General features: G+C 45.9%; 10 non-coding genes across 10 annotated transcripts; all 10 read right to left on the bottom strand.

Moving 5' to 3' along the window:
* Positions 1–1,254: 1,254 nt before the first annotated feature.
* Positions 1,255–1,445, bottom strand: LOC130334313 (U2 spliceosomal RNA). The gene has a single exon (XR_008876138.1). It is a non-coding gene; the product is annotated as a U2 spliceosomal RNA (small nuclear RNA).
* Positions 1,446–3,533: 2,088 nt separating this feature from the next.
* Positions 3,534–3,724, bottom strand: LOC130334312 (U2 spliceosomal RNA). Its single transcript, XR_008876137.1, has one exon. It is a non-coding gene; the product is annotated as a U2 spliceosomal RNA (small nuclear RNA).
* Positions 3,725–5,810: 2,086 nt separating this feature from the next.
* On the bottom strand, positions 5,811–6,001 carry LOC130334310 (U2 spliceosomal RNA). The gene has a single exon (XR_008876135.1). It is a non-coding gene; the product is annotated as a U2 spliceosomal RNA (small nuclear RNA).
* A 2,088-nt stretch (positions 6,002–8,089) lies between these two features.
* Positions 8,090–8,280, bottom strand: LOC130334309 (U2 spliceosomal RNA). Its single transcript, XR_008876134.1, has one exon. It is a non-coding gene; the product is annotated as a U2 spliceosomal RNA (small nuclear RNA).
* A 2,092-nt stretch (positions 8,281–10,372) lies between these two features.
* Positions 10,373–10,563, bottom strand: LOC130334308 (U2 spliceosomal RNA). Its single transcript, XR_008876133.1, has one exon. It is a non-coding gene; the product is annotated as a U2 spliceosomal RNA (small nuclear RNA).
* A 2,095-nt stretch (positions 10,564–12,658) lies between these two features.
* Positions 12,659–12,849, bottom strand: LOC130334307 (U2 spliceosomal RNA). Its single transcript, XR_008876132.1, has one exon. It is a non-coding gene; the product is annotated as a U2 spliceosomal RNA (small nuclear RNA).
* A 2,084-nt stretch (positions 12,850–14,933) lies between these two features.
* On the bottom strand, positions 14,934–15,124 carry LOC130334306 (U2 spliceosomal RNA). Its single transcript, XR_008876131.1, has one exon. It is a non-coding gene; the product is annotated as a U2 spliceosomal RNA (small nuclear RNA).
* A 2,089-nt stretch (positions 15,125–17,213) lies between these two features.
* On the bottom strand, positions 17,214–17,404 carry LOC130334304 (U2 spliceosomal RNA). Its single transcript, XR_008876130.1, has one exon. It is a non-coding gene; the product is annotated as a U2 spliceosomal RNA (small nuclear RNA).
* A 2,088-nt stretch (positions 17,405–19,492) lies between these two features.
* LOC130334303 (U2 spliceosomal RNA) lies at positions 19,493–19,683 on the bottom strand. The gene has a single exon (XR_008876129.1). It is a non-coding gene; the product is annotated as a U2 spliceosomal RNA (small nuclear RNA).
* A 2,090-nt stretch (positions 19,684–21,773) lies between these two features.
* LOC130334302 (U2 spliceosomal RNA) lies at positions 21,774–21,964 on the bottom strand. Its single transcript, XR_008876128.1, has one exon. It is a non-coding gene; the product is annotated as a U2 spliceosomal RNA (small nuclear RNA).
* Between the last annotated feature and the right edge of the window lie 671 nt (positions 21,965–22,635).

Here is a 22,635-nt window from a genome sequence, read left to right as displayed (position 1 = left end):
GGAGAATACGTTTATATATATGTGTGTGTGTGCGCGTATATATATATATATATATATATATATATATATATATATATATATTTCTCCGCCGAAATCACTTTTAAACCCATTTCCACCTTTTTTTCCCTTCTCTTCCTCTTACTTTTTTTTCACGTTTTTTTACGTTTTTCTCCTTTTCGCCTCTTTTCTGGGCGTATTATTCTTCTTTTTCTTCTTTTTTTTCGTCTAATGCATACCCCATCAGTGCAGCAATGCTTATTCAATACCGCCAGCAGATGGAGACACTGGGGGATAATTTTCTAAGGATTTATACTGATTTTTCCTGTCTGAATTTGTCGCACAGAAAGTTGCAGGCCAAATATGTGTGACATTTCTGCGACTTTAGCTTCTAGAGCATTTTTACAACATTATACATAGGTGCTGAATACATAAAAAGCGACTGTTCAGCGACAGACAAGTCGCATCGGCTGAAAGTAGGCCAGAATGTCAGTCCATGTTGGAGCAGGTTTAGATACAGTCTAAAGTATAGATCTCAAAGTCTGTGCACAGAATTTAGCAAGGGCCTCGCACCTTCTGATGCATCAGGTAGGTGCACAATAGCATAGCCTAACCCTCTGTACTTTGGTCTATATTGATGCGGGACATAGACAGCCAGCTGATGACCAATCCATTAGTGCAATGGATGGCTGGAAGCATTTGTCTTTGCCTTTGCAATACCACAGAAGCAATGCATGGTCAATGTACAGCAATGACACACCAGTGTGAACAGCCAGGAGACCCCCCCCATGTTATGTTACATAGTTACATAGTTAGTACGGTCGAAAAAAGACATATGTCCATCAAGTTCAACCAGGGAATTAAGGGGTAGGGGTGTGGCGCGATATTGGGGAAGGGATGAGATTTTATATTTCTTCATAAGCATTAATCTTATTTTGTCAATTAGGAACATTCAGCACCCACCCGCTATCAAGGCAGCTGCCTATCATGTCATGCCCTACCTGCACAGGTGTGCTGGCTACTCAAATGATCCAATTAAGGAGGCCATTTAGTCAGCAGCAGCAGAAGTCCTGTGCCTGGACGCTCCAACAGCGGCCAGACACAAGCAGAAGCAGAAGCAGCAGAAGCAGCAGCAGCACCACCTTTTGTTTTTTGGCTGCAGCAGCAGCAGCAGCAAGGCCCACAGGGCTGGCTAGCTGGCTAGCCAGCAAGCAGGTAGCAATGAAAGTAGGAATCTTTCTTTTTAACCCTGTAAGGGGGTGGTGCACTGTACCCGAAGATACTGCCATATCGGGTCAATGCATAGGGCGACGGAAGCAAGCTTCGAAATCGGCCCCCGTTCTCAAAAATCCATTTAATATATGGTCCCCAGATAGGGGACGTATCAGATATTAAACTGATAAGAACAGATACTACACTTGATCTTAGCCAAAAGGCCGAGAAGCGATAACCGTGAAAGGGGCGGGCCCAACAAGGTCCCCTTCATGGGCACTATCACTGCTTGCTGTCAGGGAGGCTGCCAGACAATTTTCCATGCACACTCTGGGCTGGGGGGCAGTCAACCACCAGTACACACAGCAGAACCTAAACCCATACCATTATTGCTAAGCAGCAAGACAGGGGCCCATTGCACTCCCACGGGGCCTTTTTAAATGCAATCCATAACCCGGATTTGCCAGGAACCCTTCTTACTCCTCCTACTTGCATGTGACACTGGGCTTAGGATCTGCATAGGAAACACACACACAAGCACACACCTACCTTTGTTGCCTGCAGATGCCTCCTTGGCTGTCCCCAAACGGTATCAAACCAACACCCACGGGAAGCTGTAAGCATAGAGGACATGCCTGCACCCCATTGGACTTACCTGTGTGGGTTAAATCCGGGTTATTTGACAACCTATGGCGGTGATGGTTCTGCTCAGGCAGAGCAGTGCTGATGCTCCTCATAAAGCTGTCGCTGCTGTGAAGGTTCTAGGTGACATCACAAATCCCTATGGTTACATACACAACAAAGCTGGGTTGTTGTTGTTTACACTCTGCAAGGCCTGTGGAAGTGAGTGACATCATAGCACTGTAGTTCTGAGGGTTCTAGATGGATGCAACAATCTCCTGTTGCTTCTATGAAGGCCATAATAGACGACATCACCAAACAGCTCCATAGTCACATACACAGCAAAGGAGAGATGTTGTTTACACCTAGTGATGTCAGTGGTATTGAGTGACATCACAGCACAGTGCTAAGGCTCCTGGGCCTGGACACAGCAGCGGCTGCAATATCTCAACGGAGAATACGTTTATATATATGTGTGTGTGTGCGCGTATATATATATATATATATATATATATATATATATATATATATATTTCTCCGCCGAAATCACTTTTAAACCCATTTCCACCTTTTTTTCCCTTCTCTTCCTCTTACTTTTTTTTCACGTTTTTTTACGTTTTTCTCCTTTTCGCCTCTTTTCTGGGCGTATTATTCTTCTTTTTCTTCTTTTTTTTCGTCTAATGCATACCCCATCAGTGCAGCAATGCTTATTCAATACCGCCAGCAGATGGAGACACTGGGGGATAATTTTCTAAGGATTTATACTGATTTTTCCTGTCTGAATTTGTCGCACAGAAAGTTGCAGGCCAAGTATGTGTGACATTTCTGCGACTTTAGCTTCTAGAGCATTTTTACAACATTATACATAGGTGCTGAATACATAAAAAGCGACTGTTCAGCGACAGACAAGTCGCATCGGCTGAAAGTAGGCCAGAATGTCAGTCCATGTTGGAGCAGGTTTAGATACAGTCTAAAGTATAGATCTCAAAGTCTGTGCACAGAATTTAGCAAGGGCCTCGCACCTTCTGATGCATCAGGTAGGTGCACAATAGCATAGCCTAACCCTCTGTACTTTGGTCTATATTGATGCGGGACATAGACAGCCAGCTGATGACCAATCCATTAGTGCAATGGATGGCTGGAAGCATTTGTCTTTGCCTTTGCAATACCACAGAAGCAATGCATGGTCAATGTACAGCAATGACACACCTGTGTGAACAGCCAGGAGACCCCCCCCATGTTATGTTACATAGTTACATAGTTAGTACGGTCGAAAAAAGACATATGTCCATCAAGTTCAACCAGGGAATTAAGGGGTAGGGGTGTGGCGCGATATTGGGGAAGGGATGAGATTTTATATTTCTTCATAAGCATTAATCTTATTTTGTCAATTAGGAACATTCAGCACCCACCCGCTATCAAGGCAGCTGCCTATCATGTCATGCCCTACCTGCACAGGTGTGCTGGCTACTCAAATGATCCAATTAAGGAGGCCATTTAGTCAGCAGCAGCAGAAGTCCTGTGCCTGGACGCTCCAACAGCGGCCAGACACAAGCAGAAGCAGAAGCAGCAGAAGCAGCAGCAGCACCACCTTTTGTTTTTTGGCTGCAGCAGCAGCAGCAAGGCCCACAGGGCTGGCTAGCTGGCTAGCCAGCAAGCAGGTAGCAATGAAAGTAGGAATCTTTCTTTTTAACCCTGTAAGGGGGTGGTGCACTGTACCCGAAGATACTGCCATATCGGGTCAATGCATAGGGCGACGGAAGCAAGCTTCGAAATCGGCCCCCGTTCTCAAAAATCCATTTAATATATGGTCCCCAGATAGGGGACGTATCAGATATTAAACTGATAAGAACAGATACTACACTTGATCTTAGCCAAAAGGCCGAGAAGCGATAACCGTGAAAGGGGCGGGCCCAACAAGGTCCCCTTCATGGGCACTATCACTGCTTGCTGTCAGGGAGGCTGCCAGACAATTTTCCATGCACACTCTGGGCTGGGGGGCAGTCAACCACCAGTACACACAGCAGAACCTAAACCCATACCATTATTGCTAAGCAGCAAGACAGGGGCCCATTGCACTCCCATGGGGCCTTTTTAAATGCAATCCATAACCCGGATTTGCCAGGAACCCTTCTTACTCCTCCTACTTGCATGTGACACTGGGCTTAGGATCTGCATAGGAAACACACACACAAGCACACACCTACCTTTGTTGCCTGCAGATGCCTCCTTGGCTGTCCCCAAACGGTATCAAACCAACACCCACGGGAAGCTGTAAGCATAGAGGACATGCCTGCACCCCATTGGACTTACCTGTGTGGGTTAAATCCGGGTTATTTGACAACCTATGGCGGTGATGGTTCTGCTCAGGCAGAGCAGTGCTGATGCTCCTCATAAAGCTGTCGCTGCTGTGAAGGTTCTAGGTGACATCACAAATCCCTATGGTTACATACACAACAAAGCTGGGTTGTTGTTGTTTACACTCTGCAAGGCCTGTGGAAGTGAGTGACATCATAGCACTGTAGTTCTGAGGGTTCTAGATGGATGCAACAATCTCCTGTTGCTTCTATGAAGGCCATAATAGACGACATCACCAAACAGCTCCATAGTCACATACACAGCAAAGGAGAGATGTTGTTTACACAGTGATGTCAGTGGTATTGAGTGACATCACAGCACAGTGCTAAGGCTCCTGGGCCTGGACACAGCAGCGGCTGCAATATCTCAACGGAGAATACGTTTATATATATGTGTGTGTGTGCGCGTATATATATATATATATATATATATATATATATATATATATATATTTCTCCGCCGAAATCACTTTTAAACCCATTTCCACCTTTTTTTCCCTTCTCTTCCTCTTACTTTTTTTTCACGTTTTTTTACGTTTTTCTCCTTTTCGCCTCTTTTCTGGGCGTATTATTCTTCTTTTTCTTCTTTTTTTTCGTCTAATGCATACCCCATCAGTGCAGCAATGCTTATTCAATACCGCCAGCAGATGGAGACACTGGGGGATAATTTTCTAAGGATTTATACTGATTTTTCCTGTCTGAATTTGTCGCACAGAAAGTTGCAGGCCAAATATGTGTGACATTTCTGCGACTTTAGCTTCTAGAGCATTTTTACAACATTATACATAGGTGCTGAATACATAAAAAGCGACTGTTCAGCGACAGACAAGTCGCATCGGCTGAAAGTAGGCCAGAATGTCAGTCCATGTTGGAGCAGGTTTAGATACAGTCTAAAGTATAGATCTCAAAGTCTGTGCACAGAATTTAGCAAGGGCCTCGCACCTTCTGATGCATCAGGTAGGTGCACTGTAGCATAGCCTAACCCTCTGTACTTTGGTCTATATTGATGCGGGACATAGACAGCCAGCTGATGACCAATCCATTAGTGCAATGGATGGCTGGAAGCATTTGTCTTTGCCTTTGCAATACCACAGAAGCAATGCATGGTCAATGTACAGCAATGACACACCTGTGTGAACAGCCAGGAGACCCCCCCCATGTTATGTTACATAGTTACATAGTTAGTACGGTCGAAAAAAGACATATGTCCATCAAGTTCAACCAGGGAATTAAGGGGTAGGGGTGTGGCGCGATATTGGGGAAGGGATGAGATTTTATATTTCTTCATAAGCATTAATCTTATTTTGTCAATTAGGAACATTCAGCACCCACCCGCTATCAAGGCAGCTGCCTATCATGTCATGCCCTACCTGCACAGGTGTGCTGGCTACTCAAATGATCCAATTAAGGAGGCCATTTAGTCAGCAGCAGCAGAAGTCCTGTGCCTGGACGCTCCAACAGCGGCCAGACACAAGCAGAAGCAGAAGCAGCAGAAGCAGCAGCAGCACCACCTTTTGTTTTTTGGCTGCAGCAGCAGCAGCAAGGCCCACAGGGCTGGCTAGCTGGCTAGCCAGCAAGCAGGTAGCAATGAAAGTAGGAATCTTTCTTTTTAACCCTGTAAGGGGGTGGTGCACTGTACCCGAAGATACTGCCATATCGGGTCAATGCATAGGGCGACGGAAGCAAGCTTCGAAATCGGCCCCCGTTCTCAAAAATCCATTTAATATATGGTCCCCAGATAGGGGACGTATCAGATATTAAACTGATAAGAACAGATACTACACTTGATCTTAGCCAAAAGGCCGAGAAGCGATAACCGTGAAAGGGGCGGGCCCAACAAGGTCCCCTTCATGGGCACTATCACTGCTTGCTGTCAGGGAGGCTGCCAGACAATTTTCCATGCACACTCTGGGCTGGGGGGCAGTCAACCACCAGTACACACAGCAGAACCTAAACCCATACCATTATTGCTAAGCAGCAAGACAGGGGCCCATTGCACTCCCACGGGGCCTTTTTAAATGCAATCCATAACCCGGATTTGCCAGGAACCCTTCTTACTCCTCCTACTTGCATGTGACACTGGGCTTAGGATCTGCATAGGAAACACACACACAAGCACACACCTACCTTTGTTGCCTGCAGATGCCTCCTTGGCTGTCCCCAAACGGTATCAAACCAACACCCACGGGAAGCTGTAAGCATAGAGGACATGCCTGCACCCCATTGGACTTACCTGTGTGGGTTAAATCCGGGTTATTTGACAACCTATGGCGGTGATGGTTCTGCTCAGGCAGAGCAGTGCTGATGCTCCTCATAAAGCTGTCGCTGCTGTGAAGGTTCTAGGTGACATCACAAATCCCTATGGTTACATACACAACAAAGCTGGGTTGTTGTTGTTTACACTCTGCAAGGCCTGTGGAAGTGAGTGACATCATAGCACTGTAGTTCTGAGGGTTCTAGATGGATGCAACAATCTCCTGTTGCTTCTATGAAGGCCATAATAGACGACATCACCAAACAGCTCCATAGTCACATACACAGCAAAGGAGAGATGTTGTTTACACCTAGTGATGTCAGTGGTATTGAGTGACATCACAGCACAGTGCTAAGGCTCCTGGGCCTGGACACAGCAGCGGCTGCAATATCTCAACGGAGAATACGTTTATATATATGTGTGTGTGTGCGCGTATATATATATATATATATATATATATATATATATATATATATATTTCTCCGCCGAAATCACTTTTAAACCCATTTCCACCTTTTTTTCCCTTCTCTTCCTCTTACTTTTTTTTCACGTTTTTTTACGTTTTTCTCCTTTTCGCCTCTTTTCTGGGCGTATTATTCTTCTTTTTCTTCTTTTTTTTCGTCTAATGCATACCCCATCAGTGCAGCAATGCTTATTCAATACCGCCAGCAGATGGAGACACTGGGGGATAATTTTCTAAGGATTTATACTGATTTTTCCTGTCTGAATTTGTCGCACAGAAAGTTGCAGGCCAAATATGTGTGACATTTCTGCGACTTTAGCTTCTAGAGCATTTTTACAACATTATACATAGGTGCTGAATACATAAAAAGCGACTGTTCAGCGACAGACAAGTCGCATCGGCTGAAAGTAGGCCAGAATGTCAGTCCATGTTGGAGCAGGTTTAGATACAGTCTAAAGTATAGATCTCAAAGTCTGTGCACAGAATTTAGCAAGGGCCTCGCACCTTCTGATGCATCAGGTAGGTGCACAATAGCATAGCCTAACCCTCTGTACTTTGGTCTATATTGATGCGGGACATAGACAGCCAGCTGATGACCAATCCATTAGTGCAATGGATGGCTGGAAGCATTTGTCTTTGCCTTTGCAATACCACAGAAGCAATGCATGGTCAATGTACAGCAATGACACACCTGTGTGAACAGCCAGGAGACCCCCCCCATGTTATGTTACATAGTTACATAGTTAGTACGGTCGAAAAAAGACATATGTCCATCAAGTTCAACCAGGGAATTAAGGGGTAGGGGTGTGGCGCGATATTGGGGAAGGGATGAGATTTTATATTTCTTCATAAGCATTAATCTTATTTTGTCAATTAGGAACATTCAGCACCCACCCGCTATCAAGGCAGCTGCCTATCATGTCATGCCCTACCTGCACAGGTGTGCTGGCTACTCAAATGATCCAATTAAGGAGGCCATTTAGTCAGCAGCAGCAGAAGTCCTGTGCCTGGACGCTCCAACAGCGGCCAGACACAAGCAGAAGCAGAAGCAGCAGAAGCAGCAGCAGCACCACCTTTTGTTTTTTGGCTGCAGCAGCAGCAGCAAGGCCCACAGGGCTGGCTAGCTGGCTAGCCAGCAAGCAGGTAGCAATGAAAGTAGGAATCTTTCTTTTTAACCCTGTAAGGGGGTGGTGCACTGTACCCGAAGATACTGCCATATCGGGTCAATGCATAGGGCGACGGAAGCAAGCTTCGAAATCGGCCCCCGTTCTCAAAAATCCATTTAATATATGGTCCCCAGATAGGGGACGTATCAGATATTAAACTGATAAGAACAGATACTACACTTGATCTTAGCCAAAAGGCCGAGAAGCGATAACCGTGAAAGGGGCGGGCCCAACAAGGTCCCCTTCATGGGCACTATCACTGCTTGCTGTCAGGGAGGCTGCCAGACAATTTTCCATGCACACTCTGGGCTGGGGGGCAGTCAACCACCAGTACACACAGCAGAACCTAAACCCATACCATTATTGCTAAGCAGCAAGACAGGGGCCCATTGCACTCCCATGGGGCCTTTTTAAATGCAATCCATAACCCGGATTTGCCAGGAACCCTTCTTACTCCTCCTACTTGCATGTGACACTGGGCTTAGGATCTGCATAGGAAACACACACACAAGCACACACCTACCTTTGTTGCCTGCAGATGCCTCCTTGGCTGTCCCCAAACGGTATCAAACCAACACCCACGGGAAGCTGTAAGCATAGAGGACATGCCTGCACCCCATTGGACTTACCTGTGTGGGTTAAATCCGGGTTATTTGACAACCTATGGCGGTGATGGTTCTGCTCAGGCAGAGCAGTGCTGATGCTCCTCATAAAGCTGTCGCTGCTGTGAAGGTTCTAGGTGACATCACAAATCCCTATGGTTACATACACAACAAAGCTGGGTTGTTGTTGTTTACACTCTGCAAGGCCTGTGGAAGTGAGTGACATCATAGCACTGTAGTTCTGAGGGTTCTAGATGGATGCAATAATCTCCTGTTGCTTCTATGAAGGCCATAATAGACGACATCACCAAACAGCTCCATAGTCACATACACAGCAAAGGAGAGATGTTGTTTACACCTAGTGATGTCAGTGGTATTGAGTGACATCACAGCACAGTGCTAAGGCTCCTGGGCCTGGACACAGCAGCGGCTGCAATATCTCAACGGAGAATACGTTTATATATATGTGTGTGTGTGCGCGTATATATATATATATATATATATATATATATATATATATATATATATATTTCTCCGCCGAAATCACTTTTAAACCCATTTCCACCTTTTTTTCCCTTCTCTTCCTCTTACTTTTTTTTCACGTTTTTTTACGTTTTTCTCCTTTTCGCCTCTTTTCTGGGCGTATTATTCTTCTTTTTCTTCTTTTTTTTCGTCTAATGCATACCCCATCAGTGCAGCAATGCTTATTCAATACCGCCAGCAGATGGAGACACTGGGGGATAATTTTCTAAGGATTTATACTGATTTTTCCTGTCTGAATTTGTCGCACAGAAAGTTGCAGGCCAAATATGTGTGACATTTCTGCGACTTTAGCTTCTAGAGCATTTTTACAACATTATACATAGGTGCTGAATACATAAAAAGCGACTGTTCAGCGACAGACAAGTCGCATCGGCTGAAAGTAGGCCAGAATGTCAGTCCATGTTGGAGCAGGTTTAGATACAGTCTAAAGTATAGATCTCAAAGTCTGTGCACAGAATTTAGCAAGGGCCTCGCACCTTCTGATGCATCAGGTAGGTGCACTGTAGCATAGCCTAACCCTCTGTACTTTGGTCTATATTGATGCGGGACATAGACAGCCAGCTGATGACCAATCCATTAGTGCAATGGATGGCTGGAAGCATTTGTCTTTGCCTTTGCAATACCACAGAAGCAATGCATGGTCAATGTACAGCAATGACACACCTGTGTGAACAGCCAGGAGACCCCCCCCATGTTATGTTACATAGTTACATAGTTAGTACGGTCGAAAAAAGACATATGTCCATCAAGTTCAACCAGGGAATTAAGGGGTAGGGGTGTGGCGCGATATTGGGGAAGGGATGAGATTTTATATTTCTTCATAAGCATTAATCTTATTTTGTCAATTAGGAACATTCAGCACCCACCCGCTATCAAGGCAGCTGCCTATCATGTCATGCCCTACCTGCACAGGTGTGCTGGCTACTCAAATGATCCAATTAAGGAGGCCATTTAGTCAGCAGCAGCAGAAGTCCTGTGCCTGGACGCTCCAACAGCGGCCAGACACAAGCAGAAGCAGAAGCAGCAGAAGCAGCAGCAGCACCACCTTTTGTTTTTTGGCTGCAGCAGCAGCAGCAAGGCCCACAGGGCTGGCTAGCTGGCTAGCCAGCAAGCAGGTAGCAATGAAAGTAGGAATCTTTCTTTTTAACCCTGTAAGGGGGTGGTGCACTGTACCCGAAGATACTGCCATATCGGGTCAATGCATAGGGCGACGGAAGCAAGCTTCGAAATCGGCCCCCGTTCTCAAAAATCCATTTAATATATGGTCCCCAGATAGGGGACGTATCAGATATTAAACTGATAAGAACAGATACTACACTTGATCTTAGCCAAAAGGCCGAGAAGCGATAACCGTGAAAGGGGCGGGCCCAACAAGGTCCCCTTCATGGGCACTATCACTGCTTGCTGTCAGGGAGGCTGCCAGACAATTTTCCATGCACACTCTGGGCTGGGGGGCAGTCAACCACCAGTACACACAGCAGAACCTAAACCCATACCATTATTGCTAAGCAGCAAGACAGGGGCCCATTGCACTCCCACGGGGCCTTTTTAAATGCAATCCATAACCCGGATTTGCCAGGAACCCTTCTTACTCCTCCTACTTGCATGTGACACTGGGCTTAGGATCTGCATAGGAAACACACACACAAGCACACACCTACCTTTGTTGCCTGCAGATGCCTCCTTGGCTGTCCCCAAACGGTATCAAACCAACACCCACGGGAAGCTGTAAGCATAGAGGACATGCCTGCACCCCATTGGACTTACCTGTGTGGGTTAAATCCGGGTTATTTGACAACCTATGGCGGTGATGGTTCTGCTCAGGCAGAGCAGTGCTGATGCTCCTCATAAAGCTGTCGCTGCTGTGAAGGTTCTAGGTGACATCACAAATCCCTATGGTTACATACACAACAAAGCTGGGTTGTTGTTGTTTACACTCTGCAAGGCCTGTGGAAGTGAGTGACATCATAGCACTGTAGTTCTGAGGGTTCTAGATGGATGCAACAATCTCCTGTTGCTTCTATGAAGGCCATAATAGACGACATCACCAAACAGCTCCATAGTCACATACACAGCAAAGGAGAGATGTTGTTTACACCTAGTGATGTCAGTGGTATTGAGTGACATCACAGCACAGTGCTAAGGCTCCTGGGCCTGGACACAGCAGCGGCTGCAATATCTCAACGGAGAATACGTTTATATATATGTGTGTGTGTGCGCGTATATATATATATATATATATATATATATATATATATATATATATATATTTCTCCGCCGAAATCACTTTTAAACCCATTTCCACCTTTTTTTCCCTTCTCTTCCTCTTACTTTTTTTTCACGTTTTTTTACGTTTTTCTCCTTTTCGCCTCTTTTCTGGGCGTATTATTCTTCTTTTTCTTCTTTTTTTTCGTCTAATGCATACCCCATCAGTGCAGCAATGCTTATTCAATACCGCCAGCAGATGGAGACACTGGGGGATAATTTTCTAAGGATTTATACTGATTTTTCCTGTCTGAATTTGTCGCACAGAAAGTTGCAGGCCAAATATGTGTGACATTTCTGCGACTTTAGCTTCTAGAGCATTTTTACAACATTATACATAGGTGCTGAATACATAAAAAGCGACTGTTCAGCGACAGACAAGTCGCATCGGCTGAAAGTAGGCCAGAATGTCAGTCCATGTTGGAGCAGGTTTAGATACAGTCTAAAGTATAGATCTCAAAGTCTGTGCACAGAATTTAGCAAGGGCCTCGCACCTTCTGATGCATCAGGTAGGTGCACAATAGCATAGCCTAACCCTCTGTACTTTGGTCTATATTGATGCGGGACATAGACAGCCAGCTGATGACCAATCCATTAGTGCAATGGATGGCTGGAAGCATTTGTCTTTGCCTTTGCAATACCACAGAAGCAATGCATGGTCAATGTACAGCAATGACACACCTGTGTGAACAGCCAGGAGACCCCCCCCATGTTATGTTACATAGTTACATAGTTAGTACGGTCGAAAAAAGACATATGTCCATCAAGTTCAACCAGGGAATTAAGGGGTAGGGGTGTGGCGCGATATTGGGGAAGGGATGAGATTTTATATTTCTTCATAAGCATTAATCTTATTTTGTCAATTAGGAACATTCAGCACCCACCCGCTATCAAGGCAGCTGCCTATCATGTCATGCCCTACCTGCACAGGTGTGCTGGCTACTCAAATGATCCAATTAAGGAGGCCATTTAGTCAGCAGCAGCAGAAGTCCTGTGCCTGGACGCTCCAACAGCGGCCAGACACAAGCAGAAGCAGAAGCAGCAGAAGCAGCAGCAGCAGCACCACCTTTTGTTTTTTGGCTGCAGCAGCAGCAGCAAGGCCCACAGGGCTGGCTAGCTGGCTAGCCAGCAAGCAGGTAGCAATGAAAGTAGGAATCTTTCTTTTTAACCCTGTAAGGGGGTGGTGCACTGTACCCGAAGATACTGCCATATCGGGTCAATGCATAGGGCGACGGAAGCAAGCTTCGAAATCGGCCCCCGTTCTCAAAAATCCATTTAATATATGGTCCCCAGATAGGGGACGTATCAGATATTAAACTGATAAGAACAGATACTACACTTGATCTTAGCCAAAAGGCCGAGAAGCGATAACCGTGAAAGGGGCGGGCCCAACAAGGTCCCCTTCATGGGCACTATCACTGCTTGCTGTCAGGGAGGCTGCCAGACAATTTTCCATGCACACTCTGGGCTGGGGGGCAGTCAACCACCAGTACACACAGCAGAACCTAAACCCATACCATTATTGCTAAGCAGCAAGACAGGGGCCCATTGCACTCCCATGGGGCCTTTTTAAATGCAATCCATAACCCGGATTTGCCAGGAACCCTTCTTACTCCTCCTACTTGCATGTGACACTGGGCTTAGGATCTGCATAGGAAACACACACACAAGCACACACCTACCTTTGTTGCCTGCAGATGCCTCCTTGGCTGTCCCCAAACGGTATCAAACCAACACCCACGGGAAGCTGTAAGCATAGAGGACATGCCTGCACCCCATTGGACTTACCTGTGTGGGTTAAATCCGGGTTATTTGACAACCTATGGCGGTGATGGTTCTGCTCAGGCAGAGCAGTGCTGATGCTCCTCATAAAGCTGTCGCTGCTGTGAAGGTTCTAGGTGACATCACAAATCCCTATGGTTACATACACAACAAAGCTGGGTTGTTGTTGTTTACACTCTGCAAGGCCTGTGGAAGTGAGTGACATCATAGCACTGTAGTTCTGAGGGTTCTAGATGGATGCAACAATCTCCTGTTGCTTCTATGAAGGCCATAATAGACGACATCACCAAACAGCTCCATAGTCACATACACAGCAAAGGAGAGATGTTGTTTACACCTAGTGATGTCAGTGGTATTGAGTGACATCACAGCACAGTGCTAAGGCTCCTGGGCCTGGACACAGCAGCGGCTGCAATATCTCAACGGAGAATACGTTTATATATATGTGTGTGTGTGCGCGTATATATATATATATATATATATATATATATATATATATATTTCTCCGCCGAAATCACTTTTAAACCCATTTCCACCTTTTTTTCCCTTCTCTTCCTCTTACTTTTTTTTCACGTTTTTTTACGTTTTTCTCCTTTTCGCCTCTTTTCTGGGCGTATTATTCTTCTTTTTCTTCTTTTTTTTCGTCTAATGCATACCCCATCAGTGCAGCAATGCTTATTCAATACCGCCAGCAGATGGAGACACTGGGGGATAATTTTCTAAGGATTTATACTGATTTTTCCTGTCTGAATTTGTCGCACAGAAAGTTGCAGGCCAAATATGTGTGACATTTCTGCGACTTTAGCTTCTAGAGCATTTTTACAACATTATACATAGGTGCTGAATACATAAAAAGCGACTGTTCAGCGACAGACAAGTCGCATCGGCTGAAAGTAGGCCAGAATGTCAGTCCATGTTGGAGCAGGTTTAGATACAGTCTAAAGTATAGATCTCAAAGTCTGTGCACAGAATTTAGCAAGGGCCTCGCACCTTCTGATGCATCAGGTAGGTGCACTGTAGCATAGCCTAACCCTCTGTACTTTGGTCTATATTGATGCGGGACATAGACAGCCAGCTGATGACCAATCCATTAGTGCAATGGATGGCTGGAAGCATTTGTCTTTGCCTTTGCAATACCACAGAAGCAATGCATGGTCAATGTACAGCAATGACACACCTGTGTGAACAGCCAGGAGACCCCCCCCATGTTATGTTACATAGTTACATAGTTAGTACGGTCGAAAAAAGACATATGTCCATCAAGTTCAACCAGGGAATTAAGGGGTAGGGGTGTGGCGCGATATTGGGGAAGGGATGAGATTTTATATTTCTTCATAAGCATTAATCTTATTTTGTCAATTAGGAACATTCAGCACCCACCCGCTATCAAGGCAGCTGCCTATCATGTCATGCCCTACCTGCACAGGTGTGCTGGCTACTCAAATGATCCAATTAAGGAGGCCATTTAGTCAGCAGCAGCAGAAGTCCTGTGCCTGGACGCTCCAACAGCGGCCAGACACAAGCAGAAGCAGAAGCAGCAGAAGCAGCAGCAGCACCACCTTTTGTTTTTTGGCTGCAGCAGCAGCAGCAAGGCCCACAGGGCTGGCTAGCTGGCTAGCCAGCAAGCAGGTAGCAATGAAAGTAGGAATCTTTCTTTTTAACCCTGTAAGGGGGTGGTGCACTGTACCCGAAGATACTGCCATATCGGGTCAATGCATAGGGCGACGGAAGCAAGCTTCGAAATCGGCCCCCGTTCTCAAAAATCCATTTAATATATGGTCCCCAGATAGGGGACGTATCAGATATTAAACTGATAAGAACAGATACTACACTTGATCTTAGCCAAAAGGCCGAGAAGCGATAACCGTGAAAGGGGCGGGCCCAACAAGGTCCCCTTCATGGGCACTATCACTGCTTGCTGTCAGGGAGGCTGCCAGACAATTTTCCATGCACACTCTGGGCTGGGGGGCAGTCAACCACCAGTACACACAGCAGAACCTAAACCCATACCATTATTGCTAAGCAGCAAGACAGGGGCCCATTGCACTCCCACGGGGCCTTTTTAAATGCAATCCATAACCCGGATTTGCCAGGAACCCTTCTTACTCCTCCTACTTGCATGTGACACTGGGCTTAGGATCTGCATAGGAAACACACACACAAGCACACACCTACCTTTGTTGCCTGCAGATGCCTCCTTGGCTGTCCCCAAACGGTATCAAACCAACACCCACGGGAAGCTGTAAGCATAGAGGACATGCCTGCACCCCATTGGACTTACCTGTGTGGGTTAAATCCGGGTTATTTGACAACCTATGGCGGTGATGGTTCTGCTCAGGCAGAGCAGTGCTGATGCTCCTCATAAAGCTGTCGCTGCTGTGAAGGTTCTAGGTGACATCACAAATCCCTATGGTTACATACACAACAAAGCTGGGTTGTTGTTGTTTACACTCTGCAAGGCCTGTGGAAGTGAGTGACATCATAGCACTGTAGTTCTGAGGGTTCTAGATGGATGCAACAATCTCCTGTTGCTTCTATGAAGGCCATAATAGACGACATCACCAAACAGCTCCATAGTCACATACACAGCAAAGGAGAGATGTTGTTTACACCTAGTGATGTCAGTGGTATTGAGTGACATCACAGCACAGTGCTAAGGCTCCTGGGCCTGGACACAGCAGCGGCTGCAATATCTCAACGGAGAATACGTTTATATATATGTGTGTGTGTGCGCGTATATATATATATATATATATATATATATATATATATATATATTTCTCCGCCGAAATCACTTTTAAACCCATTTCCACCTTTTTTTCCCTTCTCTTCCTCTTACTTTTTTTTCACGTTTTTTTACGTTTTTCTCCTTTTCGCCTCTTTTCTGGGCGTATTATTCTTCTTTTTCTTCTTTTTTTTCGTCTAATGCATACCCCATCAGTGCAGCAATGCTTATTCAATACCGCCAGCAGATGGAGACACTGGGGGATAATTTTCTAAGGATTTATACTGATTTTTCCTGTCTGAATTTGTCGCACAGAAAGTTGCAGGCCAAATATGTGTGACATTTCTGCGACTTTAGCTTCTAGAGCATTTTTACAACATTATACATAGGTGCTGAATACATAAAAAGCGACTGTTCAGCGACAGACAAGTCGCATCGGCTGAAAGTAGGCCAGAATGTCAGTCCATGTTGGAGCAGGTTTAGATACAGTCTAAAGTATAGATCTCAAAGTCTGTGCACAGAATTTAGCAAGGGCCTCGCACCTTCTGATGCATCAGGTAGGTGCACAATAGCATAGCCTAACCCTCTGTACTTTGGTCTATATTGATGCGGGACATAGACAGCCAGCTGATGACCAATCCATTAGTGCAATGGATGGCTGGAAGCATTTGTCTTTGCCTTTGCAATACCACAGAAGCAATGCATGGTCAATGTACAGCAATGACACACCTGTGTGAACAGCCAGGAGACCCCCCCCATGTTATGTTACATAGTTACATAGTTAGTACGGTCGAAAAAAGACATATGTCCATCAAGTTCAACCAGGGAATTAAGGGGTAGGGGTGTGGCGCGATATTGGGGAAGGGATGAGATTTTATATTTCTTCATAAGCATTAATCTTATTTTGTCAATTAGGAACATTCAGCACCCACCCGCTATCAAGGCAGCTGCCTATCATGTCATGCCCTACCTGCACAGGTGTGCTGGCTACTCAAATGATCCAATTAAGGAGGCCATTTAGTCAGCAGCAGCAGAAGTCCTGTGCCTGGACGCTCCAACAGCGGCCAGACACAAGCAGAAGCAGAAGCAGCAGAAGCAGCAGCAGCAGCACCACCTTTTGTTTTTTGGCTGCAGCAGCAGCAGCAAGGCCCACAGGGCTGGCTAGCTGGCTAGCCAGCAAGCAGGTAGCAATGAAAGTAGGAATCTTTCTTTTTAACCCTGTAAGGGGGTGGTGCACTGTACCCGAAGATACTGCCATATCGGGTCAATGCATAGGGCGACGGAAGCAAGCTTCGAAATCGGCCCCCGTTCTCAAAAATCCATTTAATATATGGTCCCCAGATAGGGGACGTATCAGATATTAAACTGATAAGAACAGATACTACACTTGATCTTAGCCAAAAGGCCGAGAAGCGATAACCGTGAAAGGGACGGGCCCAACAAGGTCCCCTTCATGGGCACTATCACTGCTTGCTGTCAGGGAGGCTGCCAGACAATTTTCCATGCACACTCTGGGCTGGGGGGCAGTCAACCACCAGTACACACAGCAGAACCTAAACCCATACCATTATTGCTAAGCAGCAAGACAGGGGCCCATTGCACTCCCACGGGGCCTTTTTAAATGCAATCCATAACCCGGATTTGCCAGGAACCCTTCTTACTCCTCCTACTTGCATGTGACACTGGGCTTAGGATCTGCATAGGAAACACACACACAAGCACACACCTACCTTTGTTGCCTGCAGATGCCTCCTTGGCTGTCCCCAAACGGTATCAAACCAACACCCACGGGAAGCTGTAAGCATAGAGGACATGCCTGCACCCCATTGGACTTACCTGTGTGGGTTAAATCCGGGTTATTTGACAACCTATGGCGGTGATGGTTCTGCTCAGGCAGAGCAGTGCTGATGCTCCTCATAAAGCTGTCGCTGCTGTGAAGGTTCTAGGTGACATCACAAATCCCTATGGTTACATACACAACAAAGCTGGGTTGTTGTTGTTTACACTCTGCAAGGCCTGTGGAAGTGAGTGACATCATAGCACTGTAGTTCTGAGGGTTCTAGATGGATGCAACAATCTCCTGTTGCTTCTATGAAGGCCATAATAGACGACATCACCAAACAGCTCCATAGTCACATACACAGCAAAGGAGAGATGTTGTTTACACCTAGTGATGTCAGTGGTATTGAGTGACATCACAGCACAGTGCTAAGGCTCCTGGGCCTGGACACAGCAGCGGCTGCAATATCTCAACGGAGAATACGTTTATATATATGTGTGTGTGTGCGCGTATATATATATATATATATATATATATATATATATATATATATATTTCTCCGCCGAAATCACTTTTAAACCCATTTCCACCTTTTTTTCCCTTCTCTTCCTCTTACTTTTTTTTCACGTTTTTTTACGTTTTTCTCCTTTTCGCCTCTTTTCTGGGCGTATTATTCTTCTTTTTCTTCTTTTTTTTCGTCTAATGCATACCCCATCAGTGCAGCAATGCTTATTCAATACCGCCAGCAGATGGAGACACTGGGGGATAATTTTCTAAGGATTTATACTGATTTTTCCTGTCTGAATTTGTCGCACAGAAAGTTGCAGGCCAAATATGTGTGACATTTCTGCGACTTTAGCTTCTAGAGCATTTTTACAACATTATACATAGGTGCTGAATACATAAAAAGCGACTGTTCAGCGACAGACAAGTCGCATCGGCTGAAAGTAGGCCAGAATGTCAGTCCATGTTGGAGCAGGTTTAGATACAGTCTAAAGTATAGATCTCAAAGTCTGTGCACAGAATTTAGCAAGGGCCTCGCACCTTCTGATGCATCAGGTAGGTGCACAATAGCATAGCCTAACCCTCTGTACTTTGGTCTATATTGATGCGGGACATAGACAGCCAGCTGATGACCAATCCATTAGTGCAATGGATGGCTGGAAGCATTTGTCTTTGCCTTTGCAATACCACAGAAGCAATGCATGGTCAATGTACAGCAATGACACACCTGTGTGAACAGCCAGGAGACCCCCCCCATGTTATGTTACATAGTTACATAGTTAGTACGGTCGAAAAAAGACATATGTCCATCAAGTTCAACCAGGGAATTAAGGGGTAGGGGTGTGGCGCGATATTGGGGAAGGGATGAGATTTTATATTTCTTCATAAGCATTAATCTTATTTTGTCAATTAGGAACATTCAGCACCCACCCGCTATCAAGGCAGCTGCCTATCATGTCATGCCCTACCTGCACAGGTGTGCTGGCTACTCAAATGATCCAATTAAGGAGGCCATTTAGTCAGCAGCAGCAGAAGTCCTGTGCCTGGACGCTCCAACAGCGGCCAGACACAAGCAGAAGCAGAAGCAGCAGAAGCAGCAGCAGCACCACCTTTTGTTTTTTGGCTGCAGCAGCAGCAGCAAGGCCCACAGGGCTGGCTAGCTGGCTAGCCAGCAAGCAGGTAGCAATGAAAGTAGGAATCTTTCTTTTTAACCCTGTAAGGGGGTGGTGCACTGTACCCGAAGATACTGCCATATCGGGTCAATGCATAGGGCGACGGAAGCAAGCTTCGAAATCGGCCCCCGTTCTCAAAAATCCATTTAATATATGGTCCCCAGATAGGGGACGTATCAGATATTAAACTGATAAGAACAGATACTACACTTGATCTTAGCCAAAAGGCCGAGAAGCGATAACCGTGAAAGGGGCGGGCCCAACAAGGTCCCCTTCATGGGCACTATCACTGCTTGCTGTCAGGGAGGCTGCCAGACAATTTTCCATGCACACTCTGGGCTGGGGGGCAATCAACCACCAGTACACACAGCAGAACCTAAACCCATACCATTATTGCTAAGCAGCAAGACAGGGGCCCATTGCACTCCCACGGGGCCTTTTTAAATGCAATCCATAACCCGGATTTGCCAGGAACCCTTCTTACTCCTCCTACTTGCATGTGACACTGGGCTTAGGATCTGCATAGGAAACACACACACAAGCACACACCTACCTTTGTTGCCTGCAGATGCCTCCTTGGCTGTCCCCAAACGGTATCAAACCAACACCCACGGGAAGCTGTAAGCATAGAGGACATGCCTGCACCCCATTGGACTTACCTGTGTGGGTTAAATCCGGGTTATTTGACAACCTATGGCGGTGATGGTTCTGCTCAGGCAGAGCAGTGCTGATGCTCCTCATAAAGCTGTCGCTGCTGTGAAGGTTCTAGGTGACATCACAAATCCCTATGGTTACATACACAACAAAGCTGGGTTGTTGTTGTTTACACTCTGCAAGGCCTGTGGAAGTGAGTGACATCATAGCACTGTAGTTCTGAGGGTTCTAGATGGATGCAACAATCTCCTGTTGCTTCTATGAAGGCCATAATAGACGACATCACCAAACAGCTCCATAGTCACATACACAGCAAAGGAGAGATGTTGTTTACACCTAGTGATGTCAGTGGTATTGAGTGACATCACAGCACAGTGCTAAGGCTCCTGGGCCTGGACACAGCAGCGGCTGCAATATCTCAACGGAGAATACGTTTATATATATGTGTGTGTGTGCGCGTATATATATATATATATATATATATATATATATATATATATATATATTTCTCCGCCGAAATCACTTTTAAACCCATTTCCACCTTTTTTTCCCTTCTCTTCCTCTTACTTTTTTTTCACGTTTTTTTACGTTTTTCTCCTTTTCGCCTCTTTTCTGGGCGTATTATTCTTCTTTTTCTTCTTTTTTTTCGTCTAATGCATACCCCATCAGTGCAGCAATGCTTATTCAATACCGCCAGCAGATGGAGACACTGGGGGATAATTTTCTAAGGATTTATACTGATTTTTCCTGTCTGAATTTGTCGCACAGAAAGTTGCAGGCCAAATATGTGTGACATTTCTGCGACTTTAGCTTCTAGAGCATTTTTACAACATTATACATAGGTGCTGAATACATAAAAAGCGACTGTTCAGCGACAGACAAGTCGCATCGGCTGAAAGTAGGCCAGAATGTCAGTCCATGTTGGAGCAGGTTTAGATACATTCTAAAGTATAGATCTCAAAGTCTGTGCACAGAATTTAGCAAGGGCCTCGCACCTTCTGATGCATCAGGTAGGTGCACAATAGCATAGCCTAACCCTCTGTACTTTGGTCTATATTGATGCGGGACATAGACAGCCAGCTGATGACCAATCCATTAGTGCAATGGATGGCTGGAAGCATTTGTCTTTGCCTTTGCAATACCACAGAAGCAATGCATGGTCAATGTACAGCAATGACACACCTGTGTGAACAGCCAGGAGACCCCCCCCATGTTATGTTACATAGTTACATAGTTAGTACGGTCGAAAAAAGACATATGTCCATTAAGTTCAACCAGGGAATTAAGGGGTAGGGGTGTGGCGCGATATTGGGGAAGGGATGAGATTTTATATTTCTTCATAAGCATTAATCTTATTTTGTCAATTAGGAACATTCAGCACCCACCCGCTATCAAGGCAGCTGCCTATCATGTCATGCCCTACCTGCACAGGTGTGCTGGCTACTCAAATGATCCAATTAAGGAGGCCATTTAGTCAGCAGCAGCAGAAGTCCTGTGCCTGGACGCTCCAACAGCGGCCAGACACAAGCAGGAGCAGAAGCAGCAGAAGCAGCAGCAGCACCACCTTTTGTTTTTTGGCTGCAGCAGCAGCAGCAAGGCCCACAGGGCTGGCTAGCTGGCTAGCCAGCAAGCAGGTAGCAATGAAAGTAGGAATCTTTCTTTTTAACCCTGTAAGGGGGTGGTGCACTGTACCCGAAGATACTGCCATATCGGGTCAATGCATAGGGCGACGGAAGCAAGCTTCGAAATCGGCCCCCGTTCTCAAAAATCCATTTAATATATGGTCCCCAGATAGGGGACGTATCAGATATTAAACTGATAAGAACAGATACTACACTTGATCTTAGCCAAAAGGCCGAGAAGCGATAACCGTGAAAGGGGCGGGCCCAACAAGGTCCCCTTCATGGGCACTATCACTGCTTGCTGTCAGGGAGGCTGCCAGACAATTTTCCATGCACACTCTGGGCTGGGGGGCAGTCAACCACCAGTACACACAGCAGAACCTAAACCCATACCATTATTGCTAAGCAGCAAGACAGGGGCCCATTGCACTCCCACGGGGCCTTTTTAAATGCAATCCATAACCCGGATTTGCCAGGAACCCTTCTTACTCCTCCTACTTGCATGTGACACTGGGCTTAGGATCTGCATAGGAAACACACACACAAGCACACACCTACCTTTGTTGCCTGCAGATGCCTCCTTGGCTGTCCCCAAACGGTATCAAACCAACACCCACGGGAAGCTGTAAGCATAGAGGACATGCCTGCACCCCATTGGACTTACCTGTGTGGGTTAAATCCGGGTTATTTGACAACCTATGGCGGTGATGGTTCTGCTCAGGCAGAGCAGTGCTGATGCTCCTCATAAAGCTGTCGCTGCTGTGAAGGTTCTAGGTGACATCACAAATCCCTATGGTTACATACACAACAAAGCTGGGTTGTTGTTGTTTACACTCTGCAAGGCCTGTGGAAGTGAGTGACATCATAGCACTGTAGTTCTGAGGGTTCTAGATGGATGCAACAATCTCCTGTTGCT

Source organism: Hyla sarda, unplaced genomic scaffold, assembly GCF_029499605.1.
Source record: "Hyla sarda isolate aHylSar1 unplaced genomic scaffold, aHylSar1.hap1 scaffold_431, whole genome shotgun sequence".
Taxonomy (NCBI): Eukaryota; Metazoa; Chordata; class Amphibia; order Anura; family Hylidae; genus Hyla; species Hyla sarda.
The sequence above is the reverse complement of the archived record's forward strand: the minus strand, read 5'-3'. Positions and strand labels throughout refer to the sequence as shown.